The following is a 23,400-nucleotide window of genomic DNA, read 5'->3' on the forward strand; positions in this document are numbered from 1 at the left end:
AGAGTTTGAACCAAAACTTTGACTCTCTAGATCCAGAATCTATGTTCTTCATTCTCTGTTTGCCTATCAATCTATCAACTCCCCATCATCTGTCTGCCTATCTTTCCATCCACCATTCACCCATCCAGCTATTGTCTATCTATCTGAGATCTGAAAGGTTATATACTTTTGGAGAAGTGACAAGGGACACTTTCACTTTTTATCCTACACAACACTTTCACTTCTATAAACCTGTGTATTGTTTGCCATTCCACAGTCAAGTTTAGAAGTACAGTACTGGGGAGATCTGATATACAGCTGCAGTGATTATAAAGGAAAAGCTTTACAGCAAGTGGTCCTTAAGTGGGCACTGAAAGCAATGTCAATAATTTACTTTGGGTGGGGCCTTAAATATGAATATTGTTTGTATCTTTGAGATGGGGGGGGTGGGTACGACACTTTTCCTTTTAATTGCAACACCTTTTTATTTCAATAGCACCTACGTAATGCATTGTCTCCTATGAGCACTCAAAAGTTTTGTTTCCTGACCAAAAGGAGACTATATGTGAAGGATTTCTGTTAGAGCAGGACTATAATTTGCGGGTATGTAGAAGGGCAAAGTTAAATTGAAATTAAATAAATGATTCTGGACAATTAACCAGTGCTTTATCCAACTTGATTAAACAGCCACAGATAAGAATAAAGGTTTCTTTTGCCCTCACTGGCTTCCCTGGTGGCTCAGCTGGTAAAGAATCTGCCTGCAACACGGAAGACCTGGGTTCCACCCCCGGGTTGGGAAAATCTCCTGCAGAAGGGAATGGCTACCCACTCCAGTATTCTGGCCTGGAGAATTCCATGGACTATATAGTCTATGGGATCACCAAGAATCAGACACGACTGAATGACTTTCACTTTGCCCTCACAAACTCTCACACCAATCCTCATTATTTACCTCATATTTTACTCGAGTTTGGTGTTTACATTTTCTTCTTAAAATATTTCTTGGACCTGGATTTCTAAGCTTTGGAGCTCAGATTTAATTTCCACTTGACTTGAGGTTTCGTGTTAGGAAGATTGCCACAACAAACATTCCATTCTTGGACTCTCGTGCATTACATCACCAAAAACATTTGTATTCGCTTATTATTTTGATTATTGCAGGATGAGTATGAGGTTGCTAGAATGTATTCAGTGAGCTTTTATTCCTTGCTTCTGTGCCTTTTAGTATCTTTTTATCAGAGACTTTGAGTTTGTTTATACAACTGGCTGATACTTCCTGAGTGCAAGATATCTCAGTAGCCTTTTAAACATATTTAAATGTATTTCTAAACTTTCATTCACTTACATAAGCATGAATGTAGAACTTCGGAATGAAGAATTTAAAAAATGATTTTTTTCCTCTCAAGCTGAAGATTCACTAACTTAAAAAATAATACATTTGGGGACTTCCCTGGTGGTCCAGTGGCTAAGACTCCAAGCTCCCAATGCAGGGGCCGGGTTTGATGCCTGGTCAGGGAACTAGATCCCACATACTGCAACTAAATATCCCCAAAGCCACAACTAAGACCTGGTGCGGCCAAATAAATAAATAAATATAAAAAAAAAATAATAATACATTTTAAGATGCAGTATTTATTTGTAATCCTATATTGGAACTCTGAGTGCAAGTGGCACATAGGGAGTGACCCACAAAATATCTTTGAAAAAGTATAATTGATTTTTCATAAAGATCTTCAATTTAATAATTGATATGTTATTTCACAAATATAAGAAAGAGATATCCAGATGGAGATACTGAGGATCACAGAGGCACCCAGATCCAGGAATAAAACAATATGAAAAGCACTAGATTTCTCACACTCAATTCTCATCACTGAATTTTAACTTCCTTTAAGATAAATGCTTTTATTATTAATAAAATGTTTAATGACAGTATTTACTAAATGAATAAAGTATAGGATGACCCATTAAAACAGAATATTCAGCCTCACATTGTGTTATTCTAGAAGCATTTTAAATCCATTAAATCATTTTCTATGGTACACTGTACAATCTCACTTCTCTACTTTCCCCTTCCATATAGAATATGGTCCCATCTCTGTCTACCAGAGCCCCACCTACACTTTAAGGCCCATGTTCTCTATCAAACTTAATACTCTATCAAACAGAAATACTCCATATTTTTAGTCATTTGTTCAGACTTTTACCAAAAACTTATTCTGACGAGACTTCTATACATGCTCATTTCTCTTTCCCAGATAGCTGGACCCAAATCCTGAGCTTTTAAAATATTTTTTAATTCTAATCCTTACTTCCACAAAATTCCACGATGGCAGGGATTTATACTTTTCATCTTTGAATAACTTAAAGGAATACGTTATACTTACTTAGAGGTAGTCAGTTATGCTTATTCAACGGATAGTAGGCACCCAACAATACTCAACATAAACAAGTTACGCTAACAAATTAAGTTCCATAATCAGCAGTTACCAAAGTTATAAGATCAGCATAATCACCAAATCCATAGATGCAGCAGAAACTGCATCTATCAGCAGTCAATTATATAAGATATATTCACAATATTGAGAGACAGAAAAAAATCTGATATTATAGAAACTAATACACAAATAATTGACTGAATTTTCACTATATACTGTGATCTTCTACTACATAGATAAATAATATTCCTTTCAGAACAGTATAAAACATTTTTGTGCTTGGTTGACTTGCTTAAAAACCTCATTGGGGAAAATGTTTGTATCACTGAAAAGAAAATCCTATTTTGCAAAATTATATTAAGTTTTTTAGATTGATAACAGCTTCAGGAGAGAAAGAGGAGAGTAGAGAAAGAGAAGGAAAGAAAGAAAACATATCTTTGATACCTCAGTATATTGGGCAGGAGTAACTTAAAAGAAAAATGAGAAACCTTTAATCTTTATTAATGCTTCCCAACGTTAGTGTGGTGCTTCTATGTACTTATATCCAAGTTTTATGTAGCAATTGATAATATTTCTTTTTGGATTCCTTAAATAATTCTTCTCCTCCTCCTTCTTCATTATCTTCTTTTGCAACATGAGAAGTTTACATGAAAACTAACCAATAACTTAGTTGGCTTAGAAATACTATGAAGACAGCAAGAGGGAGGGACATTGCCAGACTCTATAACATTAAAAGTTTACCCCTAGGAGTAGAGTTTGGCTATCAGAAAACTCTTGGTATTGTGCTTAGCTTCTCTGACTTGTAGGTTCAGCTGCAGTGAGTGTTGTGTTGTGCTGAATATTTGTCTGGCATAAGGCACTGCCTTAGATAAGCCTCTTAACCCAAGCTGGGTTTAAAACAAAACTACTTAAAAACTGATGAGTTAAAAAAAAAAAACTGATGAGTAACATAAGAAGGAGGAAGGGAGGAAAAGAGAGAAGGGAAGGAGGAAAGAGAAGACAAAAAAGAAAGAAGGAAAGGAAAGCAGGAAGGGAAGAAGTGGGGAAGGAAGGGAGGAAGACAGGAGGGAAAAAAGCCTGTTTAGGACAATGGTAGCTGTTAAAGGCAGATAGATTGAGACTGGTAATGTACAAAACAAAAACGGCATCTAAGCAAACATATCAATGTGAATATGAGAGTCTTTATTTTTACATTTCTTAATTTGCAAATTCTAGAGAAGACATAAGAAGTTTGAACTTGGGGGCTTTAACATCTAAACAATTCTCAGTCTAATGTCATATTTTAATTGAAAAACCTTGGCCCAAGAAAGCTTATAATATATGTATGTCATTATTAATACACATTCAACCAGAACACTTGTTTTCCCTTTTCCAGACACCTTTTCATTTTTTCCTAATCCTAAAGATTTTGACTGGATTTGTCTAGCTGCTAGCAAAATTCAGGAGCAAAACCTTGATTTAAGTATATATAAAGTGACTAATTTGAGTATATAAATTTTAAGAAATAAAAAAAGGATTTTTTCATATTATCAATAACATTCACACATCTATATTACATAGTTAAAACAATATAATCAAAAGCCTAATTAGAATCACATGTTGTAATCCTTTCATTTTTTTTTTGATTTCTGTGTTTAGATAGGTTACATCAACATCAGGTGAACTAAACCTTTTATTTATCATTCATAAAGTAGTTTGCAAACTTTTTTTTATACACATAGAGTAAAACATCCAAGAGAAACAGGAAGTAGCCCTTCACAACTTTGTTTATCCAAACTTGATAAGATGTTAAAAGTACTAGTTTATAAACACTGGAAAGCAGAGCTGGAGAGTGAGGGAATTAGAGGTTAATAAAAGGGTACAAACTTTCAGCTATAAAATGAATAAAGGTCTGAAAATTTAATGTGTAACATGGTGACTATAGTTTATAAGACTGTATTGAATAACTGAAATTTGTTAATAGAGTAGAACTCAATGGAATTTCCCTGGAGGTCCAGTGGTTGGGACTCCAAGCTTCCGCTGTGGGGGGCATGGGTTCGATCCTGGTTCAGGGAACTGGGGTCCTGCATGCCACTTGGCACAGCCAAAAGAGAGACAGTAGAACTTAAATATTTTCCTCAAAATATATATAAATAAATGCATAGGTGATGGATGTATTAATTGACTGGAGGAATCCCCTCACAGTGTATGCCTGTATCAAATCATCATGATGTGCATTTTAAATATCTAACAATTTTATTTGTCATTTATATCTCAACAGAGCTAAAAAAACAAAACCAAAAAACACTAGACAAGAAACCTCACCTATAGTATTATCGATGGTTTTCATATTCATTTAAAAAATTCCAGGTAGTTATTTAACTTATGTAGGGCTGCCCATGTTTGACTTCTAGAGATTAACTCTGAAAGACCATTGATACATAGATAGATACACACAAAAGAAAATAATAATTAGTAAAATTCATTTCTAAATGAAAAAAAGTTTTTAAATTGTGTCATAACTTTTTTGTGAAATATAAAAACTTTGCTCCTTAATACAAAATCTTGGTTTTTGGGGATATAGAACATAACAACAATTAAAAAGCCTATTGCTATGGGTTAATCACTTGAAACAGAAGCTATAAAATCTGAGTTGGTATCCGAGGTGTCCCATTTATCAGCTGGATCAGTGTGCCAATGACTCAGCTGCCTCCTTGGTAAAATGGGATTAATGATATTATTTCATGACATTATTCTAAGGATCAAACAAAATTATGAACTAAGAAGTGCTTTGTAAGTTACAGGGCATTAAAACAAATTTAAGATGTTTTTAAGTAATAATTTTATCTAGTTGAGAAATTATTATTTATGCAACATATCTTTCCTAACAGTGAGTTTGATATCTAGGCATAGGTACCACTGTGAAATCATACATTTACCAATAGGAAGTAGAATGTCTTTCTGGCCACCTCTCAGACAGATTAACAAACTGTAAGAAAAGGATCCACAGTTTGAGCCATGCTATATTAGGTGGACAGTGTAATCACTAGGACAACTCTGAATACAAAGAAAGTGGAAACATGAGTCTGAAGAGGGGAACTATCAAAGGTACTCTTTATCAAGAGTGAAACTTTGAAATCCATCTATTTAAGATTAATCACTATTCTTTTAGTTAAGCTGTTGTCATCTCTAACTTTCCCTAAGTAGAAAATAATCTACACTTCCAACTAAGTTATTCATGGTCCAATTTGTTCTCAGAATACTATAATAGGCTTTGTGAAGATAAGTTTTATAATAGGGATTTAACATAGTGAGAAGCCAAGACACAGAGGCCTTCAAACACAAAGAGTATATATGTGTATAAACTGCTCAGTCCCCTCCCCCTCTGCTTCCACTCTTCCTGGTTTATTCTCCGGAAAGGACATTCACCCCTACTTAAAATCTTATTTTTACAAAGGATTCAGATGAAATGGCATCTCAGTTTAGCTACCGTAGAGTTGCTCTGGAGCCATTTCAACATCACTGGAAAATGGGGGAAACTTTGAGCAAAGTACCACTGGAAGGAGGAATGTTCCTAGGATAAAATCTTCTCTCTTGGCAGTTTTGTCTTGCTTGATGACCACATTTACATAATGAGTTCACAGGCTAGAACTCTCAAAGAGTACTCTACTTTCTTGGAGGAAATAAAATATTCAGGGTGGCATCTGGGAGAAAAAATTAAAAAATGAAGGAGGAGAAGAAAAAGAAGGAAAAAAAATCATTGATGATTTACACATTTTATATTTATTTCCCAAGCTTCTGATATCTTAAACTATTGAAAATACATAAAATTAATTCTAAGACACTATACATTTATAAATTTGTTCTTTTTTCCTCTTTGACTCTAAAGATCTAACTTTCCCTATTTATAATTTTTACCTCATTTGTATCCAAATGAGTATATCAGCTAGTTGTTTTACAAAGTACCAAGGCACTTGAAGTGAAAAACAAGCTTATCTTCTTTCAGATGGTGACTGTTTCTTTTTAAGGTTCCATATTTTCACATTTTAAACATTTCAAGACACAAGCTCATGAAGTGTAATATTTAAAATACTTGAGAAAGTAAGAGAAAATACCTGAAACTCTTTATCTATTATGTATTTTAATAACTAGCTTTTCTTTTCCCTAGTTTTACATCCCTGCTACTTATTTTGTTGTAAGTGAGGCTATCTTATTTGTATATTTGTAACAAAGTTCATAAAAGGATGAAGCTGTGTGGTTCATTATTTATATTCAAATTTTTTTGATTAAAAAATCTTAAAAATCATGTAAGAATTACACAACCAATAAACATTTTAAACTTTTTTAAGCTAAGAAAAAATTTTAATTGTTTTTTTAATGTGTTTTTAATGATTTCTAGCACTCACACCTCCTTACTTGCTTTCCAAACTGTTTATACTGTCCCCAATAACACTCAGTGGAAAGCTGTCATTCCTGGCTAAATCCTTACTTAGGGTGGATGCTATGCCTCCGTGAGACAGGGTCAGGGGGTCAAAATCGATTTTGGAGGCCACCTGGAGAGTCCAGGCCATGAACTGACTCAAAAAATTTATATCAGAGCCGGAATAGTCCACCTCCCAGGGTCAGATCTGGCCTGACACTCCAACCGCAGGCTGGGGCATGCTAGACCGAGCTCAGAGAGAGGCTAGAGTTGTTGACCCTGCTAGCTGACCTCTTCAAACTTCAGGAGAATTTTTTTGGCAGTTACCACGGTGACTGGGTACTCTAAAAGCTTATCCTTCTTACTGAAAGAAGGAAAAAAAAATTAGGAAAAAAATATGTTAAAACCTACCTTGCAGAGATGCCTATCACAAGTTTTTTTTTTTTTTTCCAAAGGGAAAAAACTGAAGTTCTAAATTGTCTATGACTTTAATTTCCACTGTTGTCCTAAAGAAATTGGAACTTGTAAGGTCTTTCAAAACCAAATTTCACATTTGTAACAGATACTGTTTTTTTTTTTAAACCAATAACTGAAAACAATTTGAATAATGTATTAAAATACTTTTTAAACAACATAATTTACTTGGAAATTCTATTATCTCTCTGCTTTTCTTTGAGACTAATCAGCTTTTAAATAAGATCCACCATAAATGCTAATTTAGTTGGGGAAAAACACTGTAACTAAATATTCATTTTTGTGTCAAAAACACACTCAAATTTTTTTTCTGACAGAAAAATGTCCATTTTTGCTTGACTTGAAATAGTAAAATTAAGAGAAAAGCAAATGACCATTATTCTATATTTAAAAATTTTTTTTAACTAATGACTTAATAAAATAATGTTTACATTAAAAACAATGTCATGAAAATACTCTAATATAACACAAGAACACTAGGAGGAAAAATTCAAAGTGTACTTTCTTTTAGATCAATTTGAAACTAAAAAAAAAAACAAAAGCTATAGAATATTCTTCTATGTTAATACCAAATGCTATCTTGTCCTAAATTTCTACAGTGATAGAAAGACTTATAAATTAAAATTTAATTCCCATTGGGTAAACCTACACACATTATAAAACTCTGCTAGTTGATTTTTGGTGACAGATTATAATACAAAATACTTTTAAACGGCTCCTATATACATCTTGAAATTAGATGAGAATCATAATACTTTAGAAGTATATTATTTAATTATAATAATACTTGCTTTTTAAAAATGCCTGTGTGGTATATAAGGACTTTTTGTAAAGTGAAATCATGGACTCTTAGTGTTGCTACTGTTCTGGCCTCCTTCTGGTCCTCCTTTAATTTTCTCATCTGCCTCTTACACGACCCAGGTCCTGGAAGTCTTGAAAGGTTTTTCTCCAGCATGTGTGTGTGTGTGTGTGTGTGTGTGAACATAAGCACACACAAACGATTAAGCATTGGTGAGGGGAGGGTGGTTTTGCATTTTAAAAAGCACTGGCTATGTAACAAAACAATGTCTTTGGTCTCGATATCATTTCTCATCTTGACTGTAAGCCAAGAAAGAAAAAAAATGATGAATTACAGAAATGTAGTAACTGACACTCCAAAAATGAATACTGAAATTTCAGAGGAATGCTTTAACCTAATCTGGAATGTTCATTTTGCTGTGACCTATTTTCACTGCTTTGTAATCACCACTAAATTCCTAGAACGGAATGGACATAAAACCAAGTATCTGTTAATTAATCTCAATTAAAAACAAAAAAACATATAATTCAGAATATAATTTCCTTTGGGTTCAAAACATCCAGTGAAAGGAAAGATTGGAGACATATTTTGAGAGGATTTTGCCATGTGATCCAATTGCACTTTGTTAAAACACAGGTCTTTCAATTAGATAGTGTGGTTCTTGCCATTGCAAAGTTGCAATGAGGTTGGTGAGTCACTACAACTGTGGTGCCAGCTCATTCTCTATGATGAACTCAGGCTGTCCTTCCCAGCCGGGAATTCTTGGCAAGCTTCGTTAAAGACCCGGAGGCTGGCAAAGCATGAAGAACTATCAAACAGGAAATGAGGTCCTCCTCAGGTTTTGAAAAGAGATGATAGAAGTCTTAAAGTGAGGCAGGCCAGACCAGAATCTCCTAAACCACAAGCCTTATCTTGAGTGAAACATTATTTCTAAGCTGGATCTGAAAAGGAAAAGAAGTTCAAGTATGAGACAATGGTTCATTTGTATGTAAGAAAACAGTGCCAAGTCTCTTAGTTTGGTTTCCTCAAGTCAAAGTTAGGACCTCTCCCAGGGAAAAAAACAAAAATCACTTATCAGTATTCTGCATAAATTTCTACTAAAAGGACAATGAAATAAATAGATATTTAGAAGATTCATAAACATGGGTCTTCTCTTATGTTGAAAATTGGTTGGTTCTAGAACTACAGAATTCAGGGACTGGGAGGGATTTAAGAGATCATCTGGTCCTATCTCTTTACTCAGATTCTGCTCCGCACTTCTAGCTTAGTGGATTCTCCACTATAATGTGTGATCGCTTCACTGGGTAGAAAGGGTGTTAAAACACCATGCCTGTAGACCTATTCAGAGCCTTGGTGACAGTTATTCTAGAACCATGGTATAAAATGATTGTAAAACTCCTTCAAGTTACACTTCCAGGGAACAACTTTAATTCCATAAAATCAGGTAGGAAACAATACAATAATGTGTGCTGTAGGAAGCTTAAAAATTTTCAGGAACTTAGATAACAAGGGTAGGCTGTTAATATTATTTCTTCAGCTAATTGTTTTTATTGATTTGTTATGGCTAACAGGCACTGATTGATTTTCTTTTAATCAGTATGGAGTCTTCACTCTGCCAGGTTTATAATTAAATACTGAGAAGAAGGGCTCTTGGTGTTAGTCTAAGTTTCCAGTGGTATGAAGGTCTGTCCAAATAACCATGAGCTATGTAAGATTTGATGGCTGCCAGTGTAGAAAGGGCTTAATGTGGTTTTTCTTTAATATTTCTCTAATTAGCTTTAGCTTTAACTTGTTTCTATTAGGATCAGTGGATCTTAAAAATGAAGTAAAAGGAAGCCCCTAGAAAAATATGGAATTCATTGCTCATACCCCAAACTGCCATTTGTCAACTGCATTCAACTATAACATTTATTTTCTATATCATGTATTTTCAGTGCAATCATCAAAGTTCCCTTCTAACTTGTCATGGTGTTTGGGAGAAGACCATGATTGAATCCTGAGAATCTGGTTCAAGGCTCCAGAGGGGAAAAAAGAGTAAAGGATAAGAATTTGAGGGGAGGAGGAAAAGTACTAGGTATGCTGAGGGATTTTAATATGGAAAGAGGCTGGTGTTTAGGAAGATGCTGCTGCTGCTGCTGCTAAGTCGCTTCAGTCGAGTCCGACTCTGTGCAACCCCATAGATGGCAGCCCACCAGGCTGCACTGTCCCTGGGATTCTCCAGGCAAGAACACTGGAGTGGGTTGCCATTTCCTTCTCCAATGATTGAAAGTGAAAAGTGAAAGTGAAGTCGCTCAGTCGTGTCTGACTCTTAGCGACCTCATGGACAGCCCACCAGGCTCCTCCCTCCATGGGATTTTCCAGGCAAGAGTACTGGAGTGGGGTGCCATTGCCTTCTCCGGTTTAGGAAGATAGGTATGTGTGATTAAGAGGTGAAGGCAGCAAGAGTCAGGTAGTCCCTTAACTGCCATCTAGAATTTCAAAGAAATGCTATATCTTTTCCATAGATTCTAATGGGTGTTGGTTAAGGGAGGAATTTGGGGTACTAATTACTTGTTAAAGTTTTGGAGGTGGTGGTGGTTGGGGGACGGGAATGAAAAACAACTCTGAGGTTGAGGGTCAGAAGAGTGTTTGCTTGGCTAGTCAAGGCTCCTGATGAAGTTCAGCTACCTATCCTACAGTTATGTGTGTGAGTCTATCTATCGTTCTGTTTCTCAAAAACACTTCAGTCGTCTCCCCTTTTCCCAGAAGTAGACTTCACCCAAAGGAGAAAGAGCTGTTAAGGGAAACTCCTTTGCAGAAGGAAACTTTTCTATATACACACATTTTTTTCTTTTTGGAATCAAGGATGAGAAGCCAGCCAAGAAAGTCAGTGGGGAATTGTGAGATTAAAGAGTGAGAACTTCCCACCTGGTTCTGAGCTCTAGCCCCAGGATCAGCCAGGCTGTGCTCCAGAAACAATGTGGACGATGCAAGAGCTGATTGTCTTCCCCAGTTTCTTGACCTGTCTTGAGACTTTGCCAGGGCTGTTCCCTCAGTCCAGGTGGGCAGAGCACTCCTGTCTAAAACATCATGGAAAGGATATAGCACTTCTTTGAAATTCTAGACGGCATTTAAGGACTACATGACCCATTGCCTTCACCTCTTAATCACACATAACTGTCTTCCCAAACACCAGCCTCCTTTCCTATAACAATCCACTGCACTGCTCCTAGAAGGGCATAGTCTAGGGCTGCTGCTACTGCTAAGTCGATTCAGTTGTGTCCAACTCTGTGGGACCCCATAGATGGCAGCCCACCAGGCTCCCCCGTCCCTGGGATTCTCTAGGCAAGAACACTGGAGTGGGTTGCCATTTCCTTCTCCAATGCATGAAAGTGAAAAGGGAAAGTGAAGTCACTCAGTCGTGTCCGATTCTTCGAGACCCCATGGACTGCAGCCTACCGGGCTCCTCTGCCCATGGGATTTTCCAGTCAAGAGTACTGGAGTGGGGTGCCATTGCTTTCTCCGAAGTCTAGGGCAGGGGTCCCCAACCTCTAGAATCTAATTAAATGCCTGATGATTTGAGGTGGAGCTGATGTAATAATAATAGAAATAATGTGCACGATAAATGTGTTTGAATCATCCTGAAACATCCCCACCCCCACCAACCCCAACCGACCAGGTCCATGGAAAAGTTGTCTTTCACGGAAGTCGGTCCGTGGTGGCAAAAAGGTTGGGGAGTGCTAGCTAAGGCAACTTGGCCAGTGCCTTCCTTCTGCTGAGACAGGACCACTAGAAAAGGGGCTCACTCTTTTGGCATCCTTCAAAGGCTCCTTAGGAAATTGTTGAAGACAGAAATTTTGAAATTGAATTGTAAAGACTGAGAAAAGAGGGGTGAGGCACCGGCAGCTGCTCCCAAGCAGCTGCCCCAGCTGCTCCCGCCTTGAGAAAGGCCAGCCTCTTGGGCACCACACCCACTAGTCCCAGAAGGAGGCAAGAAGAGGGGCATGAATTGAAGGGGTCAAGTTTAGAGAGAGGGCCCTGGCTCTGAGTGTTGGAGAGACATCCATAGCCACAAACGCCAAGGAAAAGGTGAGCAAAACAAATAAACAGCTATCACTCAGTCCCAGGTTGCTGAAATGACTTGTAGGCCCAAGAACACACATTGTGTGTGCATGTATGTGTGTGTGTGTGTGTGTGTGAGAGAGAGAGAGAGAGAGAGAGAGAGAGAGAGAGAAAGATGAGGCCATTTTGTGAGGGACCTGGGGGAAAGGGGAGAGCTCTGTAGGAGAAGGAACCAGTTTTCTCTCCTGGATCCCCATGACTTGTATGCTGGAGTGACTGTGGTCACATTAACCCTCATTTCCCTTCTTCTGCCTGCCCGGGGCCACGTCGAAATGAGAGGCAGCACACACGACAATGCCCTCCCACCACCAGCTTTCTCATCCCCAAACTCAAATGCCTGCGAGTGAAACGTCACCAAAAGTTATTGCCAGCGACAAATTGGGGCTGACAAATTGTCGATAATCGCGCCTTCAACGTGCAAGATGACTTGCAGGCAATAAAAAAGCAGACGCACCAAGAGGTGGGCAGGGGGCGCGCGGGTCGCAGCCGGGTCCGCGGTTCCCAGGTGGCGCCCTGCCCCAGCCCGGCGCCACCCCAGCCCTTCAGCCGGGGACCGCGCGCGGTGCAGGACCGCCGGGCTCCCACTCGCCCGCTGGAGCTCTGGTTCTCTTTCAGCAGTCTGAATCAACACAGACCGCAGGAGGAGCCTCTCTCCACCCTCTCCGCCGATTAACCCTTTTGGGCGCGCGTGTCTATGGTCTCAAGCGCCCTTGATTTACAGTCACGTTACCCGAGTTTTCTTTTGTTTGAAATCCTGGGCCCGCAAGACTTTGGCATGTGTTGGACGTCTAGTTACTTCTGCATGCCTGTCTGTATCCTGCGACAGAGAAAATGATTAGGAATTGAGGTTCAAGAGAAATAATATTTTTACCTGTGGATGCATTGGAAGGTGTGCACGTTAAATCGTTTCAGAATTTAAGATAAATCTGAAAAAGCTCTTTCAAAGTGTTTGCAAGTTAGTGCCTCCACCCACACACACACATCGTCACACGTTCTCCCACCCCCACCCACACACACACACACACACACACACACACGCCAGATTCACTAGAGTGCCCTTTGATTTGTTTTTTACATTTTGGATTCACTTGTGTTTCAAATTTAAGAGTAACTTCAAACATACACATCGATCTAAACATGAATTCTCTATGTAAGATATGATTTCTTATGTGATTTATCTGTAAACTTAAGGCTTCAGTTTCCATTATCAATCACAGCCCACCTAGGTGGCTGATTTAGCTATTAAAGTTTGAGTTCACAGTTGAAGCCACTGTTCCACTTTCTCCAAGTTGAATTCTGATTTCTGCAAGTAAATACCACACAGTATTTGAATTTAGGGTCTTGTTAAACTGAAGGCGTTTCCCATTTCCTTGAGCTGTATAAATGAACTGCATTGTCACATAATCGATAGGAAAAACTCAGCTGTCACAGATCCTAAGCAATTCCTTGCCACAGAAATAACACGATCTGGCATTTGTGAGTTTGAAAAATATGCTGTTTGGATGACATGAGACCAGAACTACCTAGACGGTTTAAATGTCATGGTCTCTATGATTGGCTATGGATGGACCTGCTGAGATATTTCAAATAGGCTTCTCTCCTGGTTAGAGACCAGGTGCTCCTTTTTTTCTTCTGTTATCCAGTAGTATAAAAACATTGGGATCTGGGATTCAAAGCTATTTCTAACCTCATCTAAGTTTGTCGGCTCTCATAGAGTTTATGAGAGAATTTTAAATCAGGCATTTTCCTCCCTGAGCCAATGAGCAATTCAGATGTGGATTTTGGAGTCGAAATCTGAAACTAAATGTTCAACAACTTCAACACCCATCCTTTGAAGTCCTACATCATTCCATCAATGTGATCAGGATTTCTGCAGTATATAAATCTTTCGGCTCAAAAGTAACTGAATGGCATCTGATCATAAGTAGCAGGAACCCATAATCTCTCTTTTTCTGCCTCAAAGTTGCTGTCTCTAGTTGCATTTTTGGCTTTCTCTCTACAATCTGCCATGTACAAATGCTGCCATATCATATAAGAACATGAAGAAGATGTAATCTTTATCTATATTTTCTCCTCTTTTATCTTAGATAAAGTACTTTCAACTCAATGACTTCTTTCACCACTGGCAGTGTTTTTAAAGTGGTACTGGGTGGACCTACTGTGGAATCTACGCCACTCAATAGATTAAATTATGTGATTAAAAGGTTAATTTATCTCACAAGAACCTTGCTAAAAAGCCTCATGACCTTGACATACTATTTGCATACCATTCTGTACTTGGAATCCTTTACACACCAAAGGTGAAAGGTAATTTCATTCATAGATTTGCTCTGTCAATGAAATGATGTATTAAATAGTACAGCTACACTTAGCCTACCTAGACCCACTTCTACAAAGCAAAGTACTAGATCAGACAGTAGCAAGCTAGGTTAGACAAATTCAGTTTATAAATTCAAAGCATGAAGGCATAAAATTTGTCTTTTCTAAAACTAAAGCTATTGGAATCTGCATTTCCCACATCTACCACGGCTAAGATCTTTGCAGTAAACTAAGAAACACCACCTCTAATTAGTTCATTTGTCATCAGAGAACCACTGCATCAAGCCAGGTATTTTGCTCCTATTCAACTCTAGAAGAAAATGGGACAACGTGGGCTATTATAAAAAGCTCAGCATTCAGTGCCAAAATTTCAAATTGGCTTCATTTTACAAGTTCTCAGAAACCCCCAACTCATTCAGACTATGTCTTGGCAAACTTGTTCCAGCCCCAAACAGGACTGTTAACACAGTAGAGTTTATCCATTATCATAGTTCACAGGCTTCTCCATAGCTGCAAGTTGACATTTGGAACCTGTGACATGCAGACGGGATGAAAATCCATCCAGCAACCAAGTCCCTTATTTCCGAAGTAACTGCCACGGGTAAGTGGGGGCAAGGCCAGAGAAGGGCGGGGAGCGGGGAAGAAATAGGCACAAAATAACTAGGCTGGGAGTAACTGAGTTCTGATCAAGGACATTCAGGTAACTGATGAAACAAGATCTCTTCTTGGATTCTTGCTCAGTGTGTCAATTTATCTTACTCACGATTATGAGAAATGACTGATCCCATCCCAGACTATTTAGAAATGTGGTGCATTAAATCATCTTGTCCTTGATTCTTGAGACATAAATCACATGAGGTCAATATCACAAATTTGAGAATTTGCCTGAATTCTTTAATCACACAGTGCACAGATATGACACACTGGATACAGATGTACTGGACAACATCAGTGTATCTATGGCTCTGAAATTTTTAAGTTGTTCATTTTTGTCTCTATAATTTCATACACACCCCCTCCACCCCCACCACCACACAGAAAATATTTCTTTCCTTTACTGTCTACAATCTAAATTTAAGAGCACACAAATCATGAGCTGGAGGTAACAGATCTATTTATGAAATACTTCTCTTTTCCTACCCAGGCATCCACCCCAAGGGACTGAGTGATGCATGGTGCTACTCAACTAGGTCTGAGAGAAAAGGCGGGGGTTGAAGAGCATCTTCACCGTTGCAGTACTCTGGCTGCATCTGTTTTCTCAGGCAGTTCCCTGAACTCACTCTAAGCTCAATTTTACAAACACACTATCTGGGTCTCCACTTATCTGTTAAAATGGTTCAGGGTGTGTGCCAGGAGTATTGTGCCACCATAGCTGGCACATTTGTCTCTTCTGTCTAATGTCTGTCATTACACAAAGCATTCTAAAAAGCTCATTTTCAACTCTGAAAAATATACTCTTACTACAGAAGTCATTATATTAGCATAACAAGCACAAAGTTCCAAGTGGTAATTTGGTTATAGATCTCAAATCCTTCCTCTTCCATTAGATTGGTGTTGAGGTATGAGGTTGCCCTGTGGCCACTAGGATCTGAGTCAGTGGATCCCCTGCTGGAGGGAGGTTCTTCTGACCTGAACCGTTTGTCCTGAGGAACTCAAAGTGAAGTAAAAGTTTCAAGTGTCAGCTGCCCTGGTTGGGACATTTCTTACAGATGCCTCCATCTTTTTTTACCTTCCTCTTTCCATACACTTCTTTCCTTGACCACCAAAAAAATGTCTTAAATGATATTCTTCCGCAGGTGTCTCACTGGACATGGGCAGATACCGGTCCTGCTCTCACAAGCAATACGAGCACTGTTCGGTCCTTTTGTTGGGGGCGGGGTTTGGGAAACCTGACCTCAGTCTGCCCTGCCAATTGTGGCCTTGTAGATTAGCTGAGACTCTGCTGAGGCCCGGATGGCTGCGGTGGTGGCAAGGGTCAGCAAGGTTGAGATGTATTCAGATGTTAATTTACACCTGAAAAGGCTGAATGCAGTTACCCACATGGGGGGTGACTGGAGTTTCTCATGAATGCTGGCCTTAAGTGCTTCCTTGGGAAACATGAAAGTTGAAATGGAGGGGAAAGTCATCCAGAAGTTATGGGAGCAGGGAGAAGGGTGGGGAGTAGGGACAGTCTTGATGAATTAAAGGTAATTTATTTAGCCACCAGGCAATGGCACCCCACTCCAGTACTCTTGCCTGGAAAATCCCATGGATGGAGGAGCCTGGTAGGCTGCAGTCCATGGGGTCGCCAAGAGTCGGACACGACTGAGCAACTTCACTTTCACTTTTCACTTTCATGTATTGGAGAAGGAAATGGCAACCCACTCCAGTGTTCTTGCCTGGAGACTCCCGGGGACGGCAGAGCCTGGTGGGCTGCCGTCTATGGGGTCGCACAGACTCAGACACAACTGAAGCGACTTAGCAGCAGTATAACTCTATGTTCAACTTTTCCTTTTTAGCATAGTTTTAAGGTACAAGGGGGCAGGTGGTAATTTCCTGTTTACTAAATATTTGGAGATTGTCTATCAAATCCAGAAACACTGATATGGAAGGAAGGATGAGAGAGTAGCCTTGTCTCTCTTCTGTCATCAGGATGGGTGTCCTTGTTTTGCTGTCTTTCTGTTTAACAACTGCTACCTACCTTTCTTAGTGGAATTCCAAAGTACTTCATGAGTACTTTGAAAAAAGAAAAACCAACTACATTCCAATACTGCCTTTAACCTCAAACATAGTAAAGGGTTCATTCAGACCCCAGGACCACACTGAAGCATTAATTAGGCTGATGAAATCCATCGAAATGTATGAATTCAGCATAATCAAGTTTCTACCGCAGACTATCGTTAAGGAATACGTGAGCAGCTGGGAGAATAGAAAGTACTGTTAGAGTTAAGTCATGCATGTAATTGAGTATATTTAACATAACCATTTTAATGATCAGTGATTAAAAGTGCATCTTACTTAAATGGTATATCCTCTGCAATTTGTTCATATCAACTTGATAATATTCTCAAAAGGAAAAAATAGGGATACACATTTCTAAACAAGATCTTTTTTGAGTTTGGGGGGGGGAAGCAGGAAAGTGAACTGGAAAAAAAAAGTGGGTTTTGCATGCAAACAGAGACAAGGGTGTGATATAAATTAATCACTGTTTTGGGTATCTTCTGTGCTCAGTTCAAAGTAATAGGAATATATTCAGGTGAGTTTTTTCATCCCTCCAGAAGAATGTAATTTCTTCTTTCTCTGTCTGACAAGATTTTTTTTAAGAGCCAGAGAGAGGGGTCTGCTCAAATCCTGATGATTTTAAAAGCTTTTCTTAGGAACCTGAGAAGTTCACCTTTCCAATCCCACTTCCCACCTTTGGGGTTGGCTGATCTTAGTGGAACTCACCTCCGTGAAGATGGCATTGGGAAGGAGAGAGATGACCCTGGATGTGGTCATCTAGGGCCACAGACAGGAGAAGCTCTCAGGGAAATGAGCTGTTCAAATCAGCTAGTGGCCTGAGTCTAAACTCCGTGTGCTTGGAGGCAGACTCTGCTCTGCTGTGGTCACTCAGACCTGGCCAGATAAATGAAGTCATTGTGGAGTCACTCGCAAGCCAGCCCAACTCTTTTTGTAGTAGTTTCTCAGCTTTTGCTCTCAAAACACGCAAATCACTGATTACCTGGGAAAAAAGAGCTGGATCTAAATCTACAGCTAGAAGTGGGCACATCCCACAACATCTACACATCTACGAAGGCACTATAAAAGTGAGGGTTTAAGAGAGTGGATGCAGTTGTCCCAGGTCCCAAAAGTTGCCTCACAGGACTTTTTTCCTCCCTTCACCCCTGCCCCCACTCCCATAAAGAGGTCAGTCTATTCTCCCACTCAAAATAGGGTTTGAAGAGTGGCACATCTTGAATGTCTAGGAGTTGTACCTCAACTTTTTACAAACCTGAACCAGGAGAAAGGGAGACACAGGCACATAAAACTATGCTGGGGCAAACGATCTGCTTGCTATAAACAAACCAAAAATATATTAAGGGGAAATTTATTTGAAATCCTTTCACCCAGTAGCATGTCTTCCTTGGCTTGGAGGGACAGCTTTTGAGAAATCAGGGCTCTCAGGGAGCTCTCTCGCACCCAATGTATAGTCTATAAATATCGTGGAAGAGTCATGCCAGGGGTAGTCCGTGCAAGAGAATCTGGAGTCTTGAAAGCATCTTTTTCTTCTGGCTATGGTGGCACTTAAATGATAATGTGGGCAATGGAGCTAGGAGATTTATATCTTTTGGAAAGTAGGGCGAGCCAGATGGTAATAGCGTCATTAACACACAAACTTGGGATGTGCAAGTGAAGCTTGAAATTGGGAAAGAGATCGGGAGAACAAAGGGGGCTGCTGTTGAAAGGCTACCCCTCTTCTGCCGGCCAAAGCTAAGAGCCTCATGGTACTGGGGTCTGCTCCTGCCCAGAGCTGATAATAAACGACAGCTTTCCTCCTCCCCTGTTGAGACTTAGAAAGCACCGAGAAAACTTTTGCAATAGGCAAATGTGGCACTTATTTATGTGTAACCCTTTGTAGTCTGAAATGGCAGGAATGGGCCTTTAATTCAACTGCAACTCCCACCCTCCACCCCCTACCCTAGTTTGATAAGCTCTTGCAACTGTTGACATTTATTTTATGGAATCAAAGTGCCGCTTGTTGCACGTTTCAGACAAAAGTTCATTTTCCTCCCCTTATATAAACACTCAAAGTAAATATTAAAGGCTGAACAGGCACTACCTTTTTCATTTTGGTGATGGGGGATGGTGTGAAGGTGTTGGTGGCAGGTTAAACTACAGTTTTACTTTTGGAAAGCTTTAATGTTTAAGCTAAACTCCCACTTGCTCAAAGAGATATAACTCAGAGAGAATACAGAGAACATACTAAGACAAGATTAACAATGCCATTAATAATAATAATGCATGTCTATAATAAACACCCACACGAACATCTGTAAACAGGCAGGGCAGTTTGTAACAAAATTAATGACTTCGTTAACATATATATGATATATATATATATATATATATGTAGTATACATATAAAAGCAGCAAAGGTAACGGCCATTAAGTATTGAATAGCTTGAGTGATGCCTGTTAGCGACTCAAAGTTGACAACGTCTAAACCAAAATCGAACGTTTTTCTTTTTTTTTTTTCTTCTTAAAAAAAAAATACTGGAGCTCTTTAAAAGCCCGAAGGACTTACCCTCAAGGCATTATTCCGAGAAAAACTGAGACTGGCCGTTCGTCACAGGCAATTGTGAAGGGTTTCAAAGGGCCGATCAAACGATCGCCAGAGTAATCTACATTCAAGTCCGGATGGTGGTGTTACGGCACACACCTGCGGGGTGTTTGCTGTCCGTGCCCCTCGCCGAGCTACAAATCATCATTAAAGCGAGCTGCTTAAGCTTCTTCCCAGTTTCTAGACAAGAGTTACTTGGGACAGTTCACTTTGATATTGCTACAACTCGCAATTGACAAGCACGCTATTTTGGAGCTCAAACCCGAGCCCACACCCTAGTTAGCGCGCGGCAAAGTAAGGAGGGTGATGCGGTGCGGGTAAGGGCGGGGTGTGTGTGAGCACATTGTAAAAGTCTGTTTCTCCAATTTCCTGAGCAGGCTTGCCACAAAAATGTATAGGAAACCAGGTGAGAAGCGCCTGAAACCTGCCTCGAGTTTTCGACTGAGGGTCTTCCAAAACTTCACTATCTTTGCCACAACTTTTAAACGACTCAGAGAAGAGACAAATCTCAAAACCTCAGTTTCTCTCCTTTCCTCTCTGACATACACACGACTCGAGCCAGCACACTCTCTTGAGTGAAAGATAACATTATGTTTCTCGATCAGGACCGGGTATCTACTTTGAAACTTTCACTTTTGATTCATTCGTTTGGGATTATATCCTCCCTTTCTTTGCGACCCTGCCCTCTCTTGCCATCACCTTGAGGTAGAGAGAGAGAGAAAAAAAAAAATTCTAGTGTTGGGTAAAAAGAAAGGGACGTGGGGGTCGGACAGTTGGAGCACGGGAAAAAGCAGGAAGGTCGGTTTCTGTCTGCTGCCTGCCTGGCTGTCTGCGAGCTCTGCAATCCGTGTGCGCACCATTTGGGGCGTGGGGAATAACCGGTTGCCGGTGATGCCAAAAAATGAACCAAGACTCGGAGCGAATGTATCAATAGACCAATTTTCTGCTCCCACCGCGAGCTTTTTCATTTCAACCCTGAGAGGAGGCGTCTGCGCTGCGCAAGACGCAACAGCACGGTAGCGTCGCGAAAAAGAGGGCGCTAGACACGGGAGGCGCAAATATGGAAATTAACTCATTAGGAAGGGGTGTGGTTACTGCGAAGCCCCCTCCTCCATCCCTTCCTTTTCTCCCTTGCTGCCACCGTCCCGGCTTGCTAAATATGAGATTACAAACAAACAAATAAAGCAGAAGCTGACTACGCAGTCCCAGATCAAACACGCTCCAGATAATGCGCTTCACTCAGCGCTGCGGCCAGAACTACGGCGCAGCGCGGGCCCCTAACGCCCTCGCGGGGCTTCTGCGCCCGCTCCGCGCCAGCCAGGCGTCCCCGGCTCTGAAAGCCAGGGCCCGCGGCGGCGTTTCGAAGGCACAGCACGTGGCCTTGGCGCCCCGTTTGGTATAACTTTTAAAACATCAGACAAACGCTTGCACCAATATGGTAACCCTTAAAGGGCTTCTGCTGATCTCAGCGGTCCTGCCCTGATGCTGCATAGAGGGGAGTGTGGTGGTGTTCTCTTTAGGAGAAAAAAGACCCCAAACTAGAAAGTAGTATCCCAGAGTACATGGTCATGGGGGCTTCCCTTGTGGCCCGGCACCCCGAGAGGGGAGGCTTGAGGTGGAAGGGGGGAGGGGGGAGTCGGCGTTGAGAAAGGCTGGGTCCAGGCTTGGGCGTCGGGTCGATTCGAGCGTTAAAGACCCGGGTTGAGATATTAACCAGAGACCAGGTCCCCAAGAGTGAAGGCCAGGGGGTTGGAAACGCTAGGCTGCACAATTCTGTGTCGAAATAAAATGTTTGGGAGGGGGTGGGGGCAGAATAAGAAAGAAACAAAATGCAAAACCTCTTACATCCCCCTCCCCAGCCGCCCTTCCCCCACGTCCTCAAAGCCGACTTCTGTGGAAGGCTGGGGAGTTTGGGGGGTGGGGTGGGGTGGGGTGGGGGAGGAAACTTGTGTTTTTATGGTTTTTCTTTCTGCGCGGCCCGCCTCCCCGGCCCTGTTCCCTGCCCGGCGTCCCCCAGCTGCGGGCCCCTTGGAGGAAGGCCGCCCAGTCCCCTCGTCTCCCGCTGCCTGCAGGCCACCGAGCCTCAAAGCGGGCATTGTCCAGCGGGGGCGGGGAGGCCAGCGGGCCCCTGGAGAAGAATAACACTGCGCCCAAGTCCTGTTAGGGAAAGTTTCCTAATGCACTCCTTGTGGTAAAATATACTTTTAACAGGGCGGGGTGGGGTGGGGGAATAACTTTTGAAAAATCCATGGCCTTCTCTCACTTTCTCAACTCTTTCCTTTGTCACTTTTTCGGTTCTCAGAAAGGGGGAGAGTGGACCGGAAAAAATTGGAAGAGGGGCCGAAAATGTGAAAATGATTCTAGAACCGTCGATGTGACGGTTTTAAAATGCGGGTGGGAAGAAAAGGGTGGGGTGTCTCCACTCAGGTCTGGGCGGAGGACAGCTGCACAGTCGGTACGCCGGGGGAAAGGGGAGAGGGGCCCCGAGGGCGCGTGTGCGGGCGAAGCATTTCGCACCTCTTGTTTATCTTAGAAGCGAGGCGGGTGGGCAGGAGGGGGGCGAATTGTTCTTCCTCCCGACGGGCAGTAGAAGTTAAATAAAATGGAGAGGCGGGCACACGCAAAAAACCAAAACCTGCTGTAGACTCGGAGTCTCTCTCCTTGACCCGAATTGCAAATGGTGAGGGTTCCCTATTTGCAAAAAACTCCAAAGTCTTAAGACCCCCAGAGACAGCGGTCCTCCTGAGTCTTGCAAGAGCCGCGACAGAGAACCGTTAGAATTGGGGCTTTGGGGGCAAATGTGACTCATCTCTCATTCGGGCCACGAGGGCCCATCCTTCCAAGCGTTGCCATCTGCATTTGAGGGGTCTCTGGCTTTCATCTGCTCTTGCAGGCATTAGCAAAATAATGACTCGTGCCTCTTGTAAAACTCTACTTGAAAAAGTATATTCCAAGACACTGCGTTGGTGAATCCGTTTTAAAAATCAAATCAAAACAAAATAAGACTTTTTAAAAGCCCCGAGTCCGTGCTCTCCGTGTCCAACAACCAAAATAACCGAAGGGGCGCCATTAGTGGTTGTGGCTCTTGGGGAGTTGCGCTAATTTGGTATGTGGACTCAATGCCTTAATGCTAAATCGGCAACATAAAGGGCTGAAGAGCAAGCCCGATAAAAGCTCTAATTGCTACTGGAAGATTTGGGTGGTTGCTAGGATCTGAGGACCACCACCACCACAAAAAACCTCCAATAGAGTGTTTGGGCTGAGTACATTGGGGGTGGGGTGGGGGTAGAGTATCTATGGCGAGTAGTGCCCACATCTGCTGGAACTTCCATATCTAAGCTGTTCATTTACGGGAGCCAACTTATGAAATCTCCACAATTAGATCTTCATTGTTCTTCCTCCACAACACTGTCTAGAAAGAAAAGGTCTTCTCGGTCGGGGCCAATCCAACGAAGCGTTTGACGTTATTAAATAATAAAGCGATTGTGATTTACATTGTTGTTCAGAAAAAAAGGCCAATTATCCACTGTTATGTTGCCATAAAGATCATATTAACTCGAATTAGTAATCAAACAATATGCGAGCGTTTAAA

This window comes from Bos indicus, chromosome 1 (assembly GCF_029378745.1).
Source record: "Bos indicus isolate NIAB-ARS_2022 breed Sahiwal x Tharparkar chromosome 1, NIAB-ARS_B.indTharparkar_mat_pri_1.0, whole genome shotgun sequence".
In the NCBI taxonomy this organism is placed as follows: Eukaryota; Metazoa; Chordata; class Mammalia; order Artiodactyla; family Bovidae; genus Bos; species Bos indicus.